Source organism: Nyctereutes procyonoides, unplaced genomic scaffold, assembly GCF_905146905.1.
Source record: "Nyctereutes procyonoides isolate TBG_1078 unplaced genomic scaffold, NYPRO_anot_genome, whole genome shotgun sequence".
NCBI lineage: Eukaryota > Metazoa > Chordata > Mammalia > Carnivora > Canidae > Nyctereutes > Nyctereutes procyonoides.
This window is the reverse complement of record NW_026575026.1, coordinates 2,348,064-2,371,507: the sequence shown is the minus strand read 5'-3', so window position 1 is coordinate 2,371,507 and position 23,444 is coordinate 2,348,064. Positions and strand designations below refer to the sequence as shown.

Here is a 23,444-nt window from a genome sequence, read left to right as displayed (position 1 = left end):
AATATGGTAGGAATCTTGCTCTCTCCTCAGGGAAGCATTCTACTTCAATCAATTCCAGGCAAGATGAATTGCTGCCAACAACAGAGACCAACACTGAACTCTTGATATGACACAGTCCCTTGAGGACACTTAACATTTTTTTAGTTGGAGATGTGTGTGCAGATGATGGTATATTGGGAGTGGTCTTGGGAGTGACACTTTTAAGGGGAAGAGTGTAGCTGAACTGTGTAGACAGAGAAGTTGAATTGCAACGAAGTTGTAACAGAGCCCTCAGGCAACCTCACGTGGAACTCTTAAGTTGGGATGACTCTTCCAGGATGAAAGAGGTCCATTAGGTTAACTGTATTATACCACCTGTTCCAGCGTGGAGAGGTCCAGTGTAACTGACTTGCCACCATGTGATGTTTTATTTCTCCAAGAGAGGATGCCATAGCGGGGCTTGGTTGTGTTCTTTATTAGTGGCAGATTGTCCACTCAGGAGCAGAGTAACTAGATAAAACTTGGTGAGTGGGGAGTCCATGCTGTTTGGACCATTATATCCTTCATCCTTGCCAATGTGGCTACTCGTATAAATACTGTTCCAGCTTTGGCAGTGGCAAATAGCACAGGCTGTGTAATATCCACCACTCAAGTCATCTCGTCTATTTTGTCGATTTGTGCCTCGTCTGGGGTGGGTCATCTCTGGTAGCCATTAACACAGGATCCAAAGACCCTTAGACTTTGTACCTGATCCTATATCCACATATCTCTTTGCCTCTTTGTCCCTATCTGGACAGACTGAAAAGACTAAAACAGTCTTTTTCCTTCCAGGCTCCAACCAACCAGCCAAGCCATGTGCTCCTTTGGGTAATATACTTGCCTCAGGCCACTTCTTTTTTTTTTTTTTTTCATACAAAGTAGATGACTAGCTCCATTGGGAGAATTTCCTCAATGATATCTTTCAGGACCCCTCTGAAAGGTAAGTGGTAGATCGTTTTGTTTTGTGACTCCATACTACGCTAAATCATCCATGATATTCCAGCAGCTGGCCCTCAGGGGACACCCTACTTCCCAAGCAGTCAGAGGGGTGAGATGAGGGAGAGACACTGTAGCAAGAGTGCTGGATGCCCTCTAAGGAGGTATGGAAAATAGGGCTGGCAGCAGGAGAAGTTGAACTTAAGACTCAGCTGCAAGAGAGCCCTTAGTAGACTCCGTAGGGGGTGGAAAGCTAGTATAACTTGTTAGATACATATTAAATCTCAAATTGAAGCCAGATGCTGGACCTTTATCCTCTTGTGTAGACCAGTCACTGGAAGTGGAATGCCCCTATGGAGAGAATGTAAAGCTTGGGTAAGGCACTTCCCTTCAGTTTATAGCAATTCCTGAAGTGGGGCTTAGCTGTGAGTTCTTCGAGCAACGCTCCAGATACCTGCAGGAGTGAGCACCTAAGTCTTGAAGTGAGGGTCTTGGTGGCACACTAAAAATCAATTATAGCAACCCTAAACCAAGCACATTTTCCCAGGAGAGTTTCTAGCATCTGGAGAAATAAGATTAAAAAAAAAATACTGGACTGATTGAAGTCAAAATAATATGTAAGTAGCACTTTGAATTGGGGGGACTATTGGGCGTTCTGATCATCCCAGTAACTGGGCCTGGTACAGGCAAATGAGGTAAGCAGAAAGGCAGAAATGAAGATCAGAGTACTGGGGTCAGAATGAAATGTGTTATCTCTGTCCATCTGAAGTCTGATACATGTTCCTTCATTTTCAAACTCAGCAAAAAAGCACTGAGAGAGGCATCCCCATATGTGCAGCCACAGGACACAAAAATCTGGCTACCATCTTCTGCATTAGTTTCGATCACCACACCCCGTGGGTAAGCACACTGTGATTTCTCTTGAATTTGCCCACTCCTCTTTACATATATAATGCCTTAGTTCAGGCTAATCAATTTTACCCGGCTCATAAAAACAGTTTGTTTCCTTGCCTTCAACCTCACAGCTTCCCTGAGCTTGCTTTCTTTCTTTCTTTCTTTCTTTCTTTCTTTCTTTCTTTCTTTCTTTTTCTTTCTTTTTTTATACATTGTACTACTTTAGCTAGAATGATTTTTCTAGAAGGCAAATCTGATGATGTAATGGCCCTGTTTAAAATTCGCGAATGGCTACTTATTGCTGTCCTCATAAATTCCAGTTCCTTAAATGGAATATGGTGCTTTCTGACCTAGTCTCTGCCTCATCCCATTGAATCCTCTCTTTACTCCTGCCTTGTTCCCTCTTGTGTTAGCCCTGTAAGTTTGGGGTTTTGCTCACACTCACTGTTCTCTGGGCCCTCTGGGCTTTCCCCGGCCTGTTGCCTTTGCCCGGAACCCTCCCTGGGAAGGCAGGGCAAGAGTTCCCCGAGTACATCCTCATCCTGGCTCCTGCAATCTGTGAACATGTTACCTTACATGGCAAAAGGGACTTTGCAGATGTGACTAAGTCAAGGATTTTAAGATGCAAAGAGTAGCTTGGATTACCCAGATGGGGCCAATGTGATCACAAGGTTTCTCATAGGAAGGAGGGTCAGAGTCAGGGAGGATAAAGTGATGAAGGAAAAGCAGAGGTCAGGTGAGGTCACGGACAAGAAGGCTGTGGGACCAAGGAATGCTGTAGCCTCTAGAAGCATGAACGGATTTCCCCTTAGAGCCCCCAGAAACTACTGCTAATGCCTTGATTTTAGCCTAGGGAGACCCATTTCAGATTTCTGACCCCCAGGTTGTAAAATAATAAATTTTTGTTATTTTAACCCACTAAATTTGCTGCTATTTCCTGAAGCACCAGTAGGAAACTAATACACTTCCCCTGTGGTTAAATCCTATTAATTGTTCAAGACTCAGCTGAAGCAACATTCTGGTATAGGAGATTCTCCTCTGTGTTCTGACAGCTAACACGACATGCCTTCTGTTCTTCATAGTCATCTATTTATTGTGCTCCCCCACCTCCCTATCCCCCTTTTTAACCTCTCACACCTCCTTGAGAGCCATAACTGCATCTAGTGTTGCTTTGGTCCCCTGCAGCAAAGTGTCCAGTGCACAGGCGTAGTGAGGTTGTGATGTGTCTTCTGCCACTGTCAACTTGTTCCCAGGATTCCTTCTACACTTTGAAGCCACCACGGCTGCCCGGCTGTAGGCCACTTGTTTTCTGTGTTGAGGGCTTTTGCTTGTTTGGGATTTGTGCAGGAAGAGAGAGTAGTTCATGCAAGTTAGCTCAGGTGAGCTTAGGCAGAGTGACGGGTCCTTTTGCAGAGGGTTCACGGGATGCTCAGGCAACTGCTGAACGGAGGTCCTCACTTCACCACATCACAAAGAATATTCCATAGGACTCTTCCACCTTTTGTGCTGTGTTCCTGAAATCTTGAGAGGTGGCCTTTAGGTTTCCATGAGACCGTAGCTCTCCACGGTCCACGGGGACCTCTTCCTTCCTGGGGCCTCCACGTTTTTCCTGCCTCAATCTCCACCTTGCACGTTTTTCCATGCCTCTATTCTTTTACCTGTTCTATTTTTATGGCATGAACTTATTTGCTTCCCTCAGGCCCTCTCTTCAGAGCCTCTAGAGGCAATTTTAGAAATTAAAAACAAATATCCAAAATTGACTTCTCCTCAAGGCTATGTGCTTGCCTCTGGCTGACTAGGGGGAAAGTCACAGGAGTTCAGAAGAAAAACACAAATATTCTAAAAAATTTAACTTGCTACATTCCAGTTTCATTATAAGTAAATATTTGTGAATTGAATGAGTAGAGCGGGGGAATGTAAGAGAATATCAAAGTTTTGGTTGGAGAAGTATTTTTTCAACTCTAGACTTTCCTCTGGGTTCCACCTGCTGGTCCTTATACCACTGGATGACAGCCACTGTTTTAGGAAGAATTCAGGCTGAACATTTTGGCTAGAAAATGGATAACTTGGAAGATGCTGTCAAACGTTCCAGCGAGGAAAGCTCTGATTTGGGGTAGCCAGATAAGAGAAGGGGTGATCCAAGAGTGTACGTGATCCATGCATCCACCTCTCCTACATTCTCTTTCATGAGTCATATTTTTCCAGATGGTGGGAAAGAAAATGGTTTTTGTCTTGGGCTTGTCCCTCCTCCTCAGCACCAAGAGCCTGTCTCTGTCACTCCTCTTTCCTCTATGGGCCAAAACTGTGTTTGCTGTGGTTACTCTCTTGAACTCCCGGAATGAGGCCCCGAGATGACGTGATGACATCTTACACTTTGCCAAGTGAGGCTGGCTGTGGGGAGGCCACACATCCCTTCCCATCCCATCCCTTCATATTTCACACCAGTGCCGCACTAGGGGTAGAGGTGACTGAGGTGAAGGTGGATTGAGGTAGCTAGAAGCAGGAGCAACCTAGTAGGGGAAAAGCTGGAGCTGCTATATAATACTTCTCACAGTCCCCCAAGGAGGTCATCTTCTATCAATATTAGTAATCTCGCTTTCTTCAGGGCTCTTGGTAGACGGCGTCCTTTATATGTCCATCCTGAGTCCCTCCACCAGTTTTCAGGGAATCCTACCCTGTATTCATATGATTTGGTCAGATCTCAGACTCCACCTTCCTCCTTCCACCCACTGCCCTTCTGTAACACAAAGATGCTTTCCATGACTTTGAAATGACAGCCTGTCAAGACTTCATTACCTTCTTAATCTGGGGCTCTCAGTGTCCCAATCTGTCTCTGGGGAAGCAAGGGGAAAAATTCAGTCCTGTAGCTACATGGGTCTCATTTGTAGATGGCAGAAAATCCGTGGTCATTGCCAAACCTCTGTTAATGGTTTTCAGTGGGTGACAGCCAAAGTTTTCAAAGGATTTCTCATCGTTACACTGGAGGGAAGAGGGTGCAAAGTAGAACATAAAACTGTGTTTTACTCTGGTGAAACCATTATCCGGCATTGGGGGGAGAAGTCTTTACCTTCCATTGCTCAGGAAGGGCAGTCTTATTCTGATGGTTGTCTAGCTTTGTTCCCACAGCAAGTATCTTGTACTCTCTTTAAAGGTGACGGGATTAGATATTTCGAGTGACCCCCTGGCCTTCCCTGTCCCTTCACCTACTGCCCAGAAGGCTGTTTTTTTTTTTTTTTTTTAAAGGAACCTTGGGTATTTCACCCAGTGAGGTGTCTGTCCCTGGTGAGGAAGAGTCACAGTTTTATTGATTACAATCTTAGCATAACATCCATAATTGCAGTTTTCCTGTAATTTGGTGCTAGGTTTCCTCACCATTTTCTCTAGGGACAATATATCAAATGCTATTTTTCATGCTCTTGTTTGCTGATAAGGGATTGATAAAACCACTAGTTTGACCCGATATTAGATTTCCGGAGATGAAAGCACTGGTGCAGATTGCCAAATGTCCTCAAATACACTGACAAGCCATCCCGATATTTTAAAATGACTCAGGGAAAAAAAAAATCTTTAGGTTTGGGTGTGTGTTTATGTTTTCATTCCCTACCTTCGGCGAGTATTTTTATCCATTGCAAACAATTTCCAATCAATAATTAAAATCGGTAAACAGATCTACAGGGGAAAAAAATCCTTCAGTTTGAGTTTAATAGATTGCCTCTCAAAGTCACTCCCTGACACAGCAAGTTGCTGAGGGAGTTTGTGCCAGTAAATAGGAAAGAATGGGGTTGATTAAAAAGTGAGACAACACAAAACCTGACATCCTGTTGTGAGTTTAAAAATAAAGCAAAATGACTATTAAACCCATGTTGATTTCTGTCAAACTATCTTTATCTGTGCGGTAAAGACAAAGGAGTAACACAGGGCTTCTTGTCAGAGTAACTTCGAGCTTTATGGGAATTTGTGATTTTTTTTTTTTTTACCCTCAAACTTCTGTCTTTTTTGTCTTCGGATGTTTCTCTTCCTGTGGAGACTCAGGAGACACCTATTAGAAGTCTGGAGTCTACAGGTAGCATCGGGGTTGCTGCAGGAGGAGAAATGGGATGTCTTTCGGCTTTCTTTTCCTGTAGATTTGTTGCATGTTTACCAAGGTGAAAGGATTAGTGCCCTGGAGATCATTTGCTTTCATAAGCTTTAAACTAGAGCAGCAAAAGTTTCATGCCTTGATTCTCTTCCAACAGCTCTTTCTCTCAGCAAGGCATAGAGGAGCAAGCTGAGACCTACAGATTGCCAACAGACTTTTCCAACAAAATTGCCCTGTCTCAATCAGTTAAACTGGGTGGGAAGGGAGAGCCTCTGCCAGTTTTCTCCCATCTCTCCCACCATGTGGAGAGACACCCGAGCATTCCACAGGGCTTTATAATCAAGATGAAATACTCCAGATTTCCAAGTCTTGGTAATACCCAAGCCCCAGACCATATGTATGGATAATTCACATACTTTCTAACCTTTGTGTTTTGCATATAACCTCCCTGTCAAACACTGGTTTTCTGGAGATTCATATAGACTGAAAAGTTAAGAAGAAAACTGAAGCTAAGCACTATTTCCATTTAATGTAAAAAAAATAGTAGTTGGTATAGAAACTAAAAATTTTGTTCTCCAGCAATTTATAGCAGGTGCTTCCCCATACGACTAGCATCTAAAAGATAATGATCTAAAATGCTGGTTTTGAAATAGAATATAATAGAAGCTAGAATGACAGCTGCAAAACAAACAATAACCCCAAAGCTGGATTGAAACAAATTCAAAATCAGGTAAATGCAAGCAGCCCCTGTGCCCAAATTACTTTACTTAAAAAATACAGAAAGAAAAGAAAAGCAGAAAGAAAGAAACAAATTTATGCCCTTCATATTGACACCTCCCCCCGCCCCCCGCTGGAAAGTAGGGTGAGGCATAGGGGTGACTCTGCCCTTTTACAGACATGTCTATAGGGTAATGGTCATCACACTCTTTTCTATGAGGCAGTGATCTAACTCCCAAGTGAGCTAATTAAATGCCCTCCTCCATTTTGAGCACTGGAAACACTGGAACTGTAGAAAAAATAAATTTCCACCGTGAATTCTTCTAAGTGCTAACTAACCTCCCATTGGGGTCTGATTAAAGTTAACTTACATACACATAGAAATCACATGACTTATTCTGAGGGATTTTAAAGTATGTTTGTGCCTAGTCGTCTAATAGTTGTCTCCTCTCCCTATTTCTCAGCTCCTTCACCACTCATAGCTCAACCCGCTTTCAGCTGACTTTTATCTCCATGTCCAATGAACTGGTTTTTCTCTAAGGTCATTAATAACCTTACTGTCAAAAAACCCGGTGGATATATTTCACTCCTCATTTCACTTAACTTCTGGTTGCATTTAGCACTGCTGGTCACTTCCACTTTCTAAATACTATACTCCATAGCTTTTCTTCCTGCCCCACTAAGCTGTCTTAGCTTCTTTGGCTGGCTCCCCAGGCAGAGAAGATGGAAAATGAACAGAATGGTTCATTTCTTCTGGACGACTTCCCTGGTTCACCTCTCATAATTATTATCTATTGCTCCCACCAGAAGATGATAAAAGGACACAAAGCCAAACTCTGGCATGTTCTAAAATCCAAGGTCGACTAGATGTCTAGAAACCAAAAAAGGAGTCTAAGAGGAACTGGTCAAGGAGGTATGAAGAAAACCACTCCAGAGTGGAGAGCAGGGAGCATGTGTCGGGGACAGAGAAACTGATGATCATAGTCGATGCCACTGAGAACTCAATTAAGAGGAACTCAGAAAAGTGTTCCTAGAATTAGGACTGTGGAGCTTGTTGCCGATGGTGCTGATAACAATATCTGTGCAGTGGTGGGAACTGAAAACAAATGTCTGGGGGCAATAAATGGGAGATAACAATGTCAGAATTTCTCTTGAAAACATTGTACATTGGAGCAAAGAAAAGGAGTGACAGGTAGAGGGGCTTATGGGGTCAGTGGAGAATTTTCTTTTTTAAACATAAGCAAGACTGGAGTATGTTTGCATGCTAATGCGAAAGAGCCAACAGAAAGGAAGGAATCGATGATGACGTAATAAAAGGAGGGTTAAATCCTAGAGAGGATGAAGCGGGCAGGGGATTTTTACGCTAGCAGAGGGACAGGCTTCTGGTAGCAACAGAGTGGTCCTTTAAATGGAGTAAGAATGAAGAGAGCAAAAATGGTTAAATTGGTAATTTTAGAAGTGGGATGAATATGGATCTAGCGATTTTTAAAACTATCAGGATCTTCAAATAACTAGGAGGAAGTTTTGCCTTCTGTCAAAATTAGGTGTAGTTAACTTGTCAGAATGCTGGGGGCGGGTTGGTACAAGTGCTCTTGGAGAAAGGTTTTCCTTTAATAGATAAAAGCATGATAAAGAATATCAGGTGTATGCGTGCGCATGTGCACACAGGACCTGAGGTGCATGTTCCCACTACTAAAAACTTAGATTTTACTGTATGATTTGAAAGGAAACTGTTTCAGTGGAAGGTAATGGTAACAAAGGTGACAGTAGCAAATACATTTTGATTCAATAAAGGCCCTGCCTTGGGATCCCTGGGTGGCGCAGCGGTTTGGCGCCTGCCTTTGGCCCAGGGCGCGATTCTGGAGACCCCGGATCGAATCCCACGTCGGGCTCCCGGTGCATGGAGCCTGCTTCTCCCTCTGCCTGTGTCTCTGCCTCTCTTTCTCTCTCTCTCTTGGTGACTATCATAAAATAAATAAAAATAAAAATTAAAAAAAAAAAAAAAAAGGCCCTGCCTTAACTGCCAGGTCAGCATGATAGCAATGGTGATACCGTGATGGTTGACTGGCGGCCTCCCGTCCACATTAAGAACCACCATGGCAGCTAAGTGTGGGCTGGGTTGATAAGAGGGGTATGCTTTGCTCTGTCTGGGAGAACTTCAACTTAAAAAGATGAAGTACAGTGTTTTGGGAGTTTATAAACAAGTGGTTTTGCTACAAAGTTTACTGCTGTCATCACACAGGACTCTGTTGAGGGAATGCTTTCTGGGGAGAAATTAAAAACACTAGGTGTCACCGGCCACTCCACTGTTTAAACAGTCTCGGGCAGCATCTTGCTCTCCACTTTTTCTTCATTTTCCCTTTAAATAGAAACAACTCTTATTTGAATTTTTTTTTTTTAAAAAAAGAGGTTTTTACTACCATTTGGGAGAAAGAGAGCCAGTGTTTAGATTGTCACGCATGAACTTCCACTAAAGTATTTTCCCTCAAAGGTAACTAGATATTCATGTTACTACTGCTTTTCCTGAGAAACAGAAGTCTCTCAATCATAATTATAGGCTTAGAGCAAAGGAAACAGTAGAGAAGAAACCCAGAGCTCTGTAAACATTACTGAAGAACCATGCCAAATATATGTGTAAGTTCAGGTATGGGGAAACTCTGGGTTTAGCATTCTTAAAATGATATTTGAAGAGTATTTCAAAAAATGAAGTTTTAGAAGGGCTTTTAGATTTCGTTTGTTTTTTAAAGGAAGTTTTAGCCTGTCTGGTTGTGCAGATAATCTTCCCTCCCTAAATCAGTGCCTTGCTGTTTTGTTAAGTCTGTGGCCCAGCAGACTGAAACAAAAGGTGTGAAGTTCTTCTCATCCATCTTAATGGGGTGTTAATGACTGTAGAGGATGACTGTGACCATTTAAATGTGAGCACTATTAATCACCTAGAAAAAACACAAACACCCAGCTTAAGCCACTGAAATGTAATTGCAAGGGACAGTAGGGCGCAATTTTGCTTTTGCATGAAGACTTGTGTTAAGAAAAAATGAGGGGGGGATGCCCATGCCAGCTTGGCAGATTTAAAGCTAAGCCAACAGGCAAAGGCCTTCTAACCTCTCAGTGAAGATTTAAAGAGCTGGTTTCTCCCGTGAACTTGCAGCTTAGCTGTTCTGCATCCAGTGAATAACTTTTGCCAGTGATGTAAAAGCAGTGATCCTTCCAGGCAGCCGCTTGCCAGTTTCTATCTCCTTAAGAGAACTTTTCATGTATCTTTTGATTTGGAAATGTGTGTGTATGTGTGTGTGTGTGTGTGTGCGCGCGCGTGTGTTTATGTGTTTCAAATGCTCCAAGGATATTTAATTCAAACTTTTAAACAATTTCATTTCTACAACTTGCTTGCTTTGACTCTTACTGCGGTGTGCGTGTCATATTTTGAACTGTTATTTTTAATTTATTTTATTTTTTTTGAAGAGGGGGGACATCGTGGCTTTATCGCTGGCAAAGTTGACAATATTTGCAGAACTCGAAGTTAAAAATCTGGAGGAGAATGTCTTTGATGTTTTGTGGGGTGAGCTAGTGGAAGAGTAAACATTCGACTTCATAGAAAATCAGAGGCTCCTATGTTAGTATTTCTGTTAATATGCTAAATTGATGGAAGCGTGAATGGTACAGGTTTTCTGCTGAGAAATGTGTAATTCAGTGTATACTTCTGGCCTTCTCATTTGTGTGCTGTCTGCACTTTGAGATTAGTCATCAAGGGGTGCTTTATTTATATTTGTGTTTGTATAGATAGCCTGGAGATTGTAGCCTTATGACAATGCCCAAGTGTACCATCTGGCTTTGGGGAGCCAGGACAGGGGAGGCAGGGGCCACATCTGGCCCCAGACGTCATTATACTTTCCTAGCAATAACTACCATTGGGAGTAATGGCCTGGCCTGGCCTGGCCTAATCTGACCCTGCTTCATGTACAAGATGTGAGTTGGAGGGTATTTATCTCAACAGCTAGACATAGTGTTGATTTTTTTTTTTTTTTTTTTTTTTTTGGACAGGAGTGGCCAAGCCACTTTGTGTTTCACCACTTCTTAAATTCACCCCTTGCTTGTTGCTTAGGGCAAAAGGCACTTGGAAAGTTCACAAAGGAAATAAAATACTTCATTTGCCTCTAAAGTTAAATAAAATACTCATCCAGGGGTTAGATGAGAGAGGCAGAAAAGCTGTGGATTTTAATAAGGCTAACATTCTAGGTTTGGAAAAGGTCAAGTGACCACAAATGCCTGATAAAGTATTTGCTTTTTTACAGTATAATATTTGAATTTTAAAATATGATATTTAAAGCAGTTATTCTTTGGAAGTTCACTAACTTCAAAAGAGTAGATTCTAAGGCGTATTAAGCGCTCCATGCTCTCCAAGAGTTGTCGTTGGTGCTGCCACTGAGACTTCACGGAGGATCTGAAATTTAATACCTTTAAAACACTGCTAGCTCCTTCCCCAATATTTGGCAGGTGGGGAGAGAAGGCAATCTGAGCTGGGACCAAATGACATCCATGTACACATAAAGTACAAGTTAGGTGTTGTTTGTCTTCTTCCGTTCTCCATTCTGAAAGCTGGGTGCATCTCTGGAAAAACCATGAACGTTGCTCACATCCTCTTTTTCTCCTCCTGTCCTATTGTGGATTATTAGATTTTTTCGAGTCTTTCTGAGTCAGGGTACTTGGAAGATTTAACATGATTCCACTACTTCTTAGGTTCATTTCTAAGACTTCTGAATTTCCTTCGCTAAGGTTATCTGTGTGTGACGACAGGTATGTAGGAGGGAGAGTGGGGGAAATGGACTGATTCAGGTTTACCAGCAGGAGCCCTGGATCCAAGTATTAGTTGGCTTCATTGTTCTGCAACAGGCTCACTGTGTGGTCTTGGCAAGATGTTAGGTTTTTGTCTCAGTTTCCCTACCTGTATAAAAGAGAAGAATTACACCAGCCTTACTCAGTAGGTTGTGGCCTTGAACAACATTAATGAATGATTGCAAAGTACTTAAAACTACAAGAGAAAGTAGAAATTCGAAGTGTTAAGCTTATTCTCTTACAGAGGGTGTTAAAGTACACGTGAGGTTTAATTAGTTAATATAAGCAAACTGAAATTCCCAGATGAAAGGGTCTGGAGAAGTTCAAAGTCATTGTATTATTATTAATAATAGGTGTTGTACCTCTCTCTTTCACCTCTCTCATGTAATCAGCATACATTCCTTGGTTTAAGGGGAGTGTTCTCTCTCCAGATGACTTTTATCTACAGTGCTGAGGCATTCCTTATCCTGTTTTATGGATATGGAGTTTTAAATGACTATAAACAACTCCCTTTTCCATAGCTTTTTTTTTTTTTTTTTATAAAGAAAAGGAGGCAAATTGCCTCTTGGTCCATCTTTGTAAGCATGTGAAAATGTTTATATGAGTCTCTTTTACAGGTTCTGTTGCTCTTTGTGATACTGAAATCCTCTTGCTTGCAGGTCCATGTTCACCTCATGGCTATTCTTAGCAAGCTTCCCTCTAGCTACATGAAGCAGCCCACTTTTGTTTATTTATTATTTTATTTACACATATACACAAAATATATATAGCCTCAAATTTTAACACAAAACATCTGGGTCAGAATAATAAGTAGGGGGCATATATACTTTAAATACCTGCATGAGTAGAGAATAGAAAGTCAAAATTTCTCAGGTGAAAGGAACTTGGCATATCGCTGACAAATGTAAGCTTCACCTGGCTGAGGAGATGAGAAGATATGGAACCAGCATGGGTTTTATTCAGAGCGAGAACTGGCAAATATAAATGCTTGGCTTCCGACCACTGCAGTTCTGGGTCTTTCACCTGCCTGGTGAAAACCATATTGAGTAAGTAGGCAACAGTTTATTTACCCAAAAGGGTAAATGGTGCCTTATTCAAGTAGCATCTTGCAGAAGTTCATTGGCTCTTCTATTCAAAACATCAATAAGGGGATCCCTGGGTGGCGCAGCAGCTTGGCGCCTGCCTTTGGCCCAGGGCGTGATCCTGGAGTCCCGGGATCGAATCCCACGTCGGGCTCCTGGTGCATGGAGCCTGCTTCTCCCTCTGCCTGTGTCTCTGCCTCTCTGTGTGTGACTATCATACATAAATAAAATTTTATTTAAACAAAACATCAATAAGGATCTTTTTATCACACTGAACGATGCTAGGATTATGAAGAACAGAAGTTTCTTTAAAATCTAATAATTGCAAAAAAATAAAAAATAAAAAAATAAAATCTAATGATTGCAACCTATTTAATGAATCTAAGAGATACAGTGACCATTTAGGCGACTAGAGTTGAATAATGATGTTAGTGTTCCAAAGCAGATGATTACGCATCACAGGAGAGTGGCAGACAGTGAATGCTGTGGGCTGAGCTGAACACTGTAGGTATTCAAGAAGTCCTGAGTGAGTTCACAGGAAGTAAATGTCATTGAGGGTGGGATGGCTGCAAAGTCTTGGTGGCAGATGTAATAGCTGAACCAACTTGCTTCAGGCTTAGAGAGGATTTTAAGAAGGTTTTCTAAACTTCTGTTTAGATGAATAAATTCTGGAGATCTAATGTACAGCATGGTGACTGTGGTTAATAATGCTGTACGGGATGTCTGAAGTTTGCGGAGAGTAGCACACGCACATACACACAAACGCTATGTGAGATGATGAATTTGGGGTTTGTGATCAACATTTCACACTGTATTCATGTATCAAATCATCATATTGTATACTTTAAATATATACAATTTCATTTGTCAATTATTTTTTGGTAAAGCAGGTGGTGGAGGGGGGGAAGACATTCTAAATTGGAAGATAGTGGGGTGAGTTATAAGGAGGGATGGTCACTGTGTGTTCAAGAAAAATGAGAAAAAAATTGTAACAGGGGCAAAGGCACCGCAACTCTTCAGTAAACACTGTAATGTGTGTGATCCTTGTACACTTGCATACTTTCTAAGTACTTTATAATTTCCCAGTAGTTGCTCAAGGCTACAAACCTACAGAATGGGCTGGAATGATTGTCTTTTGGGGAAGCTGAAGCTGTGTGGCTGGCAGGTAGCAGGGACATGCAGTCTGGGGACTCCTCTTCAGAGAAGTAATAGCTAATAATATGCAAGAGTTGGTACTTAAACAGGATTTGAAGCCTTAAGCTAAATTCATTCCTCTTCTAAGGCAGATTTTTAAGCAATTATAAGTGCAAGCAAGCGAGCAAAGCGAAGTTGCGGGAGAAGAGGCAAGAACTTCGCTGTGACTAAAATCATACCAGAGTCAACCTCCTACATTTTTAAGACTACAGAACCTTGCCTCAGGGCCCCTGATGAATGAAGAGCTATTGGGGGAATAGCTGGTAAATGGAATCTGAAACCAGAATGAAGAATGCTGTTTCAGTGACCAGCTCAGGGTGCCTGTTCTGAGTTGAGTTTTACTAATTTAAGTTTTATAATCTCACTAACGATTTGTTAAAAACAGTGACCTGGAAAACACTGCCTTGTTTTCTTTCATAGTTCTGCATAAATGTAGCTGCTGCTTGATGGGTGCCTGTTACATTCCAGGCTTTGTGGTGTATAGGCTTTCAGATATTACCTCTAGTCCTTCCAAAAATCTCCAAAGGAGTGGAGATTAGCATCCTCATTCTCCTTTTCCAACAGGAAAATGGGGGCCTCAGAGAGGTCGAACAACTTCCTCGTGGTTACCCACAGGATTCAAAACTATGTATAAGTCCAAGATTGTACTCTTTCCATTTTGCCATGCTGATTCTTTTTGTATAAAAATTAAGAATGTATTTTTTCCTCCCCTAAAATTCAACAGTCACATTGCCTAAAGTACCACAAGACTTGATTATTATTATTATTATTTAAAGATTTTATTTATTTATTCGTGAGAGACACGGAGAGAGGTAGAGGCATAGGCAGAGGGAGAAGCAGGCTCCATGCAGGGAACCCGATGCAGGACTCGATCCCAGGACCCCAGGATCACGCCCTGGGCTGAAGGGGGACATCAACCCGAGCCTGATTATTATTTTTTATCTGTGATTTAATTCTCCTTTATATAAGTCCGAGGCATTTTCACACAGAGATCAGATGCACTTAGAGCCTGCACATCATATTTATGGAATCTGAAGTTGTTCTATAGGTGGAGATTTAGAGCCAGGCACAAAGACCCCCTTGCCCCTCTCTTTGCTGACTCTGCTCCCCCCCAGCCTGTTGCACTGAACAGAGGCTGCCAGAAACCGTGCGTCCATGTAGATATCAGTCTTTAACGCAGAAGTTGGCAGCGCTTGAAGAATGGAAACGGCTGCAGATGTTGAGGGCTGAGGAGTTCAAAAGCAGCCTTGCTGTGTGGAATCCCACATTCGAGCCTCTCTCTTTTGGTTGGGAAACGAATAACCCTCCAGTTTTGAGTTAAAACATTGTGCTTCTTTCAGCAGAATTATAAAAGAGCACTTGCCTTCTCTGCCCAGGCGAAGGCAGCCCTACCCTTTGTGGCTCATGAACCTGTGCTTCAGCCTTGGCCCCAGATTCACACCTCCTCCTTGTGACTGGCACTGGTTGAAAGGAAGGATTATGGCCAAGATGTGATCTGGCTGAAAGGAAGGGTGTGGTGCCAGCGTCGAGCCCCTCTCTCATCTCCAGCCCCCATCACTTCATCAGACATAAGCTATTTCTTTGGCTTCCAATCCTTCCATGATTTTATTTTATTTTTTTAGGCCTGGCATTTTTAAATTCAACAGCATCCTCATTATTTATTTAAGTACAGTTCCTCAAATATGAAAACATCAATAGATTGCCTGGTTTCTACCTAATTCCTTTTTCCCTCTGCCACCACTCCCTCATCCCTCAGGAAGAAGTCAGGATCCAAAATCAATTGAACAAAACTTGATCCTGTTGTACTTTCCACTTTCCAGCACACCCACACGTTCCCTCTGAAAATTCTTTCTCTTAATTAGGTGTTGGCCAGGTCTATGTACCGTCTTTGTGGAACCTCATGCCCTGTGCCTGTATGTGTATACATCTCAGGCTGGTCAACCTTACCAACCTCTCATCTGTGTGTCAATACATTAACCACACCGCCCACTCATCCATTTTTCTTTTGAGTTTCAGTCTTTCATTTCTCAATTTCTCACTTATGTCCAACTGCTCATATGACCCAATGAATAATTCCTTTTGTCTCTCTTCTCAATCACCTTTTGTCCCAGGAATAAAATTGGAGGCTGTGACTTGGCCCTTGAACAAGCTTCAGGCCCATGTAGTAGAATTAGATGAGAACTGTGGAATGAGAATCTGGATATGAGAGTTCTTTTTCTGGTTCAGCAACTTGGGACTTTGAAGAAGTCGGTTTGCCTTTCTGAGCCTCAGTTCTCTCTTCTGAAAGGGGGCTGGATGATTGATCTCTAATGTTCATTAACTCACTCAAGGAATGGCTAATGAGTGCCTACTTTATGCCTGCCCTGAGCTAGGTGACGTGGATACAACAGTGAGAACAAAGACACAGTTTCTGCCCTTATGGAGCTTATGGTATATGGGGGTATTAGTTGTCAATGAATAACTCCACAAAGAAACATGGATTTGTTGACCATTATAAGTGCTATGAAGGAAAAGCACAGCAGGCCAGGAGCACCTAAGAAGAGTTCCTGACATATCCCTCTTCCACAGTAGGGGGAGAGGGATATGTCAGGAGAGGAATATGGGGAGGTATGAGGAGGTGGTGCAGAAGTTAATAAATAAGGAAGAAGACAGAGAAGATTCCAGGCAGAGGAAATGGCAAATGTAAATGCCCTAAAGCAGATGGGAGTAAGGTCTATGGGCAGAAATGAATAAGGACCAGCAAGGCTGACAGAGGCTATACTGGGAACAGGAATTTAAAATGAGGCTGCAGAGAGGCCAGACTGGTGAAGCCTTGCAAACCAAGTTAAGAAACTTGAACCATATGCTAAGTACAATGAGAGAGTTTGAAAACAGCAGAGTGGCATGAGACTCGTATTTTAAAAAGGTCACCCTACTCGCCTGAGAAGAGAATGGACGGGAGGCAATAGGCACAAAACTAGGGCTGCTTCAGGGTTCCCAGGCAAGATGAGAAGAGTATAGCTTAGAGGGTGGTGGCAGAGAAGAGAAACAGACGGTCCTTCCAAGCCTGATTCTGATGCCTCTCCTTGTTACCCTACCCTCGAGTCGTCCTGGAAGTGATCTTGACTCTTCCTGCACTAGGTCTTTATTTCAACTGAATATATTGCATGTTTGCTCTACTTTGTCTTTGTTATTCATGGTTTTATTTCCCCAATTGGACTGGAAACCTTATGGTACTTATGTCTTACCTATATTTTTTTTTCCCCAGAGGGCTTCCCCTCCCACAGACGCCCACAATTTCTACCACAGCACAGCAAATGTGTGCTCAATGGATCTGACCCTTCCAGACTCATGTAGAGGAGACCCTCTTATCTCTCCTTGGATCTACATCTTGCTTATCTTTTTATCCCCTAAAAAGCCTAGCCCTACAAATAACAGGTCCAGATTGGGTGTTCTGGTAGGATCTATGGTTTTCTTCACGGGTGACTTTGTGAACTTGTGCAACACCTACCCCAGAGGGGAAGCCAAGGGATTCCTTGGCAGGCCTTGAGTAGTCTTTAGCTTTTATATCAGTGAAATTTTCTGCCCACAACATTCTGACACACATAGTTGCATGGTTGTTTCAAACGTCATATGACACCAGGAGAGAATTCTGGACTGTCAGGGTCATAGGCTGGGGCAGATGAAGCTCCCTCACTCAGTACTGATTTATGGTTTAGTTCCTTCCAGGAGTTTATTCTCACTTTCTGAACTTGGAGGTATGTCCTTCATGGTCAGGGGTCCTGTTAGAAATCTATTCACATTATTCCTATCCTCTCCTCCAAGACTGAGGTACTTTTGTCATCTACTTTGTGGCCTTTCTTATTTGGATCCCAGATCTAGCCCTCTGGTGTTTGGTTGAAGCTCTTGTTCAAGCTGTCAGTTTCTTCCATGAATTCACTTGCTCTAAGTTTCTTCTCTTTTGTACTCCTAGAGGCTAAAATTAGTCATTCTCCTAAGTTCTAGGGGTTCAGAGCAGCTCATCATAATTTTTTCCTCTCCCTCATCTGCTTGGTTAAAAAAAGAAAAAGGAGAAGAAACCTTAGCTTTCCTCAGCACCCTTCCTTTTTCCTCAGAGCCCATTTATGACGTCATCTACTCTCATGTTTTTACAGGGCTCTGTAACAGATGATAGTGTGCTTAGAGCAATCTCTGTAAGACTCTGGGAGGTCATTACTGTCTTCATTTGGACTCTTTATAATTCTTAAGACACCCCCCCCAGGCACATTTAAACTTAGAAAACTCAGACCTTGTCTGATATTACCCTTTATTCCATATTTATTTTCTGATGAGAGTGATATTTTTCTCTGACTGATAGTTTTTCAGTCACCAGCCTTTGAAGTAACCTTAGAGACCATCTAAATTCTTATCCATATTCTCATTTCTATTGTTGAGAAACCCAAAGGCCTGGTGAGTCAAGCAGTTTGCCCCAAGTCATTTCATTATTTAGTACTAATGACTAGAATCTTTGTCTTCAAAGGCCTAATTCTCTAGCTGTGCTTTTAATTCCCTTCTTTATTTCTCTACAGAAAGTCATCTAGCACAACAAAGACAATGTATACTCACAAGGCATTGCATCATTTTGCCCTCATTCATTCACCAAATATTTATTGAACATCTATATTAGCAAGGCACTGTACTGGTATACAATTATTTCACATAAACAGCACAATTGATTCATTCATTCATGAGAGACACTGAGAGAGAGAAAGACGTAGAGACGTTTAGGCAGAGAGAGAAGCAGACTCCCTGAGGGGAGCCCGATGCGAGACTCGATCCCATGACCCTAGAATCATGACCTGAACCAAAGGCAGCAGCTCAACCACTGAGCCCCCCAGGTTCCCCAAACACCCTGATTTAAATGTAAATCAAATAGGATTAATTTCTGTTAACATGTTTATACATTTTAAGTTCTTTTCCTAAAAACTGAAAAAGTTAAAAACAAAAAAAAATTGTAGTTCTATTATATACAGAGTGTCACTCTAGGAAGGATAAGGAGAATGCCATCTGTTTATTACATCGAATTATAGATTTCTTGTGTTTTACGTAAATGTTTTGGTACAATAAGAGACAAGTTAAGTTTTAGTGTCTGTAACAAAAAAATTTAGTGGGAATTAAGGCCATTCTCAGAACAGCTACAAGGTGGAGAAGAGGTTGGAAAATGATATTTAGAGGGAAATTGCCAAAATGTTAATTCTCCCTGAGAACTAGGATCAGATTGTTTAGTTATTTAATTATTTTACAGGTAACTTATTTTGTATTATAGTTTGAAAGGATGGTCTGAAATTGCTCTTGACTTCATTAGAGAGACTACAGAAAGATGGAGGTCTTTTCTCAGCAGTCTCCTTATTAACTGCTCCCTTAGGGTTTAGCTGTCTGTGGTCATTTTAAATAGCAAGCATTGGAGACAATAACCAAGTTTGACAGTAATTGCAAAGGTGGAAGCGACGGTGCCCAAACCACAACCCAGGGTCAAACGGATCTTCATCTATTTGAAGATAAGAATCATGATGTGATGGTGAAAGAGCACGGGGTGAAGTCAGAAGTAGTCTGGGTACTCTCCCTAGCTCTAGTCCTTCGTCACCACGTGAAGTGGGCAGGCCACCTAACCTAGTGGAAACTCTCCTAACCTCTCAAGTATGGATGAAAACTTCTTTCCTTCCATGACATGGTGGTGTTTTGAGGATCAAATAAGATCACTGATATACAAGTGCTTTGAAAACTCAGAGACCTTTAGAAATAGAAGGCAGTTTTATTCTAAAACTCCAGAATTTTGACCAGTAACTGAAGTATACCTCAAAAGAAATATTTCCTTTCTTTTTTATATTTTGGGAGTCTACACGCATATTTTACTCTGTTGAGGGGATTTCTGTTACCCCTCCTTTGAAACTGGCAGGAGATACACTCTGCTAGCGGAAAGAGCAGACTTCTCTTATTCCTTCGACAACTAAGAACAAGACAGGTGTTTATCAGAGAGGCTCAGTCCAATGACCATGATGCCAGAGCAGTCACTGACTGTCCCCCATCATCTCCCATTCTCACAGAGTCATGGGAACACCTCACAGACAAATGATGTGAGATTCTGACTTGTGTTTGCAATGTTTCCAGGTGGTAGCTGATACCAAACATTTTTTTTTGCCAGTGCTGTGGAGTCTGTTGTATCATAATAGAAAGGACTAAAAAATCCCTTTGTAATGCTGGATTGCAAAGAACATCCTTTTTCACATTCCATTTGTTCATTCAATGAAAATTCGTTGACTAGGCACCATGCTAGGTGCTAGAGATACAGGACAGTGTGGTTGGGAAATTGCCATGGAATAATTACATCATGTGGTGATGCGTTTCTGGCTGGGGTAGTTAGAGTTGGAATACATCCTCCATATCTGTGTCCTCTTACTTGGCAATTGTAGAGGGCATGTATCCCAGAGAATATAGCCACAAGGTGGTGGAGACTCTGGTAGCTTGACCTCTGTAGAACACATTTTCCACCCCCCTCCACCCTGCTTCTGGTCAGCATTCAGCAATGTGAAGGTAATGGAAGTAAGAAATAGCAGTTCTTTACCTCAATACATTTCTCTGGCAAATATTTAACGAATAAGCAAGATCTTCGTCCTCAATCAGCTTAAATTCCAGCTAATTGGACACAATGGTCACACAATGTAGAAACTCCTAACCTGGGGCAGAGGTTTTATTGTAAAGGGCCTGCAATAATGCACCAAACATAGCCTGGACAAATGATATCCTTACACATATTCATGCTTCTATAACATAGGAGATGTTGTAATTAATAAAACACAAACTTATGTAAAATTTACTAAATTTATTGTCTTTTTATCATTTTGAATTTTATTTTTGCCTGTGTGATTGTTTTATTCCATGGCTTTCCCCACCAGGATGTAGGCTCCACGAATCTGCTATTATACTCCATCAAGTCTCTGGGCACTCAAAGAACGTTTGTTAATGTTGATTAAGTATATTTTCTCAACCAACAGGTTGAGGAATTACAAATATCATGTGCTGCCCCTTGAAACTTTATAATGTTAAAAAGGTGCCCTCCTTTGGGTTGAGGTTGAGACTCTGAGTGTGGGTCAATAAATGAAAGATAAATAAGATACAGAAAAAAGACTCAGATTAGAAGGGGCAGGGGACAAAGACTTAAAACTGATGGGTTAGAGATAATTAGCTATAGAATGTCACCTCTGCCTTCATCTTTCATTGTCTTGTACTGCTCCATACTTTTTATGTTTCCATAAATTCTGTTGCCTGACAAATATTGTCTAATATGAACTTTACATTAACATGCCAGGTGAGAACTGAGGCAGAATGGCTGCTGCCTGGTTCTTTCCTCTTCACACTTTACAAAGATGCTTTTGCTTTGAAGGATAGAGCCAGAAAAAGGGAGCATGTCCTACCAGAGTCATTTTACACGGAGGACCCAGAATTCCCCAAAGTGAAGTTTCCTGTCCAAGGCCCTATAGCCAGATAGTGGCAGAGGCAGGACTAGAATCTAGTGTGATTCAGACTCTTTCCGCTACACTTTGCTGTCTCTTTGTTGGGGTTAGGTTCGTCATTACTCAAATGTCTGATATGGGAGGAAAATGTGATACAACTTATAAATGAATGAAGTGTGGATCTGAATTTATAGTTTATGTCATCGGCCTTCTGTTTTCACTCAGTCTTTCGAAATATATGCTCCACCAAGCTAACAGCAGCTGAAGAGTCAGCCAAAAATACAACTTTGATTGTACATTTGATGGTAACATTTATCTAATTCTATGGAAGATCATAATCTTTAAGCTAGCATGTATTTATCCTATTAATTCATTATAAATATGCTACTCACCTTAATAAGAGTGAGTAAATACATTCTCTCTTCATCATTTGGGCATTCTTTCTATACAAGAATTCCCTTCCAAAGCCAGTATCAATGCTAATTCTGCATTAAGAAAGATAAAGACATAAAACACCATGTTACAATAAATATCTGGCTAGCCACAGAGATACTATTTTAAAGGAAATTGTCTCAAGACATTTTAATGCTTTCTATTGCTCTGGTTGCAGAATTACTTGAAGGGACATTGCTAAGGGGACCTCTATTACATCTATTAGTGAGATTTATAAGAACACTAATTGGTAAATCCAAACCTAACTCCATCAATAGTGATGCAAATTAATGCAACTCTTACTATTGAACTTGGGGATATAAATATTTAGGCAAGTTGTCTGTTAAAATAAACACAGACGTCTGCATGTTCTGAATGTATGTGCAAAAGAACATGATATATATATTGCCATCATGATAAAAAGCAAACTATCATGGGAGTGAATATGCTCGTCTCAGTTAAACATACTACCTCTAGTGACACGTGTGCTCTTATTGTTGGAGAAGTGTGTACGAACAACTGGAGATTTTTAAGGACAGGCAGTTCAAATATTTTCCAACAACTTTCAATGCCAGTGACCCATAGTCTTTGTCATCAGCCTGAGTACTTGGAAGACCAGCTGCTGAGTTCAGAGGAGCATCAGTCATTTGGCAAAGAGTGAGCAAATTAAAAAATGGTACTGGAGAACAGCTCAGGCATGGAGAAACTGGAAAAGTGTAACATGGCAGCATGATTAATTAACATTCAGAGATGTCTGGAGGGGGGAAGAAATCTATGTAGGTGGAAGTAAATGTGAGTCCATGCTATAAAAGTACGTGATCACAACACTGAATATTTTAGTAAACTTTGCCATCAGATGATTTAAGAAATCTAAGTCATTTCAAAATATTTTTTTATGAATGCCCTACTTTGTAGCTCTCCTTGAAGATTCTGCTTGATAAACAAGATTGTTTCATGATTAAGTCTCTGTCATCCTCAAACATGAAAATTCATTTAGATGAAAATGAACACAAACCTGATCTTTAATTCCATTGTCACGTCGAAGTTTTGAGGTGTTTATTTTAAAGATTTTATTTATTTATTTATTTATTTATTTATTTATTTATTTATTTATTTATTTTTTTAGAGAGTGTGTGAGTGCATGCACACACGCAGGGAGAGTGGCACAGGAGGAAGAAAGAGAATCTCAGACAGACTACTCCAAGCACAGAGCCCAACATGGGCTCCATCCCATGACCTTGAGACCCTGACCTGAACCCAAATCAAGAGTTGGACGCTCGCCCGACAGCTACCCAGGCTGAGATGTTTATTTTAAATACACATTCTGTTGCACTATGTGGCCTCAAAGAGCTAACACATTTTTCCAAGTCAGAATAATTAGGAGAATATACTATATTTTCCAGGTTTATTAAAGAACCGAGTTCATTCATTATGTGCCTTTAAGAATTCTAAAATTATTGAATAGCTTATTTTTTTCTCTATGGATTATTTTAAATAATTTAAAAATCCTAGTTCATGTTATTATTAAGATGTGGTTCATGTTTAATGCCTTGGACTGTGTTTTGCCTCCAATTGCCCAATCTCAGATGGCATTTTGCTTTCAAAGGTAGCCATTGGTCTTGATGCTGTGTGTGAGCATACTCAAGAAAAGCCATGTTGGACTTGCAAATAAACACTCTTAAATAATCACTTGATCTGTGATCATTTTATATGTGTGTCTGTATGTTTTTTATATGCAACCATTACTTCCTTTTTATTTTATGTATTTTAAATCTCTTGACTTTATCATCTCCT

The 23,444-nt window shown here is 41.2% G+C and overlaps 1 long non-coding RNA gene across 1 annotated transcript; it reads left to right on the top strand.

Annotated features, from left to right (window-relative positions):
• The first annotated feature begins 817 nt into the window (after positions 1-817).
• On the top strand, positions 818-23,339 carry LOC129503321 (uncharacterized). Its single transcript, XR_008663154.1, has 3 exons — positions 818-958; positions 1,756-1,854; positions 22,777-23,339. It is a non-coding gene; the product is annotated as an uncharacterized LOC129503321 (long non-coding RNA).
• The last annotated feature ends 105 nt before the right edge of the window (positions 23,340-23,444 follow it).